This window comes from Carlito syrichta, unplaced genomic scaffold, assembly GCF_000164805.1.
Source record: "Carlito syrichta isolate Samal-C Ts95f unplaced genomic scaffold, Tarsius_syrichta-2.0.1 Scaffold308681, whole genome shotgun sequence".
Taxonomy (NCBI): Eukaryota; Metazoa; Chordata; class Mammalia; order Primates; family Tarsiidae; genus Carlito; species Carlito syrichta.
This window is the reverse complement of record NW_007252777.1, coordinates 384424-386330: the sequence shown is the minus strand read 5'-3', so window position 1 is coordinate 386330 and position 1907 is coordinate 384424.

The following is a 1907-nucleotide window of genomic DNA, read 5'->3' as shown; positions in this document are numbered from 1 at the left end:
TTCAGTTCTGTTCCCCTTTATTGCCTTATTTACTTTTTTGAGTCAGAGTCTCACTCTGTCTCCCAGGCTGGAGTGCGGTGGCACGCTCATGGCCATTGCAGCCTCAACCTGCTGGGCTGAGGTGATCCTTCTGCATCAGCCTTCCAAGTAGCTGGAACCATAGGCACGCACCACCGTACCCAGCTAATTTTTTTATTTACTATAGAGACGAGGTCTCGCCAAGTTGCTGGCCCTAAACCCCTGGGCTCAGGCAGTCCTCTCGCCTCCACCTCCTCAAGTGCTGGAGTTATAGGCATGAGTCAGCACCCAGTGGTGATGCTCCCCGTTATTATAAATCCTCATAACAAACACCCCATCCACGGGGTACAGAGAGGGAAATGAAGGTGGAAAGAGTTGAAGCAGTTTGCCTAGGCTCACCCAGCTCAGAACTGGCAGCATCGAGATGCAGTCCCGAGTCCCAGGGCCACACACGCTGCCTCCTCGCTGTTGAGAGGGTCTCAACAACTGACACCAGCTGTGGGAAATGGCACCAACATCGCCTGCAGCCCTGAGGCGGTGTGAACAGAGACCTTTCCTAAGAAAAATCCCAGCCAACCATGCTAGCCCCAACCTCACCCAGGGACAATCCCCAACAGGAAATGAATCTGTTGAACTGAGCACATCCCTAATCTGGTCTAGATTTTTGTCACAACTGGCCTGGCCCCTTCTGTTAAGGCAGCCATGGACATCAACTCCGGCCATCTGTGGCTGCTCTGGGCATCGCGAGAATTAGTAGACATAACTTATGTCCTTATGAGCCTCATGGCTGTGTGTCTCCTGTGACCACCCCCCTCTGGACAAACACATTCAAGCCAAGTGCCGGTCTGAACACAGTCAGACCAGCCGTGGAAATCCGGCTTTCGTCTTGCTGAAACCTTTTGCTTACACCTCTCTGTCAACTTACCCAAGTGTGTTACTGACGGAGGGACTGCAGCCTGGCTAGCACGCTTCTGATGGCAAAAGTATCACATCACCCCCTGCACTCTCTGTCCTCGAGGAGTTTATAATTCAGGCTTTTTTCTCCCTTCTCCTGGACACCTACATCTTATTCCTGACTGAAGTGGCTTTAGGAAACACGGCACATTCACAAGCACATGAAACTAACTTCAAGGCACTCTCACTTCACAAGAAAGGCAGAGAGGTACCCATTCAGTCACTGGCCTGATTCACCTGGGTCCTGACCTGCACTGTCACCACGTCACAGAAATGGAAGCTTCTCCATCACACCCACCTGACGGCAGTTAGCTGTGACCCACTGACTCTGAGTTCAACATTGTGCATCCCAGTTTCATCTGTGAGAGAACTTCCAGGTTCTGCTGCAGCTCTGTGGACACAGACAACGTCTTAAACCTTCAGTGTGCCCAGGAGGAGACAGACTCTAAGTCCAACAATCCATGATCTAATCCTAGTGCCTATGCGAGCTTGTCAAAGGCCCTCAGGGCAAATCATGTTTTCCCTGGCTGGGGCTTCACATCCTCGCTTTTCTTTCATGATTCTTTTTGTGACCAGTCCAGGCAACTTGGAGGGCCCTTGTCTCTACAAGAAATCAAAAATTAACTGGGTGTGGCAGCGTATGCCTATAGTTCCGGCTACTTGGAAGGCTGAGGAGGAAGGATCGCCGGAGCCCACAGGTTGATGCTGGGGTGGCCATGAGTGTGCCACCGCACTTCAGCCTGGGCAACAGAGTGAGACTCCAACTCAAAAAAACCCCCAAAAACCAAGATTCTTTAATATGTACTGCAGTAAAATTAAGGACTTTCACATTTCTGCCAGATCTCCTGGATACGTGGTTAATTAAATCAAAAAAACGTGACAGGTGAAAGGCAGGAGACCTGGATTCCAGTCCCTGGCTCAGGACAGGCTTATTG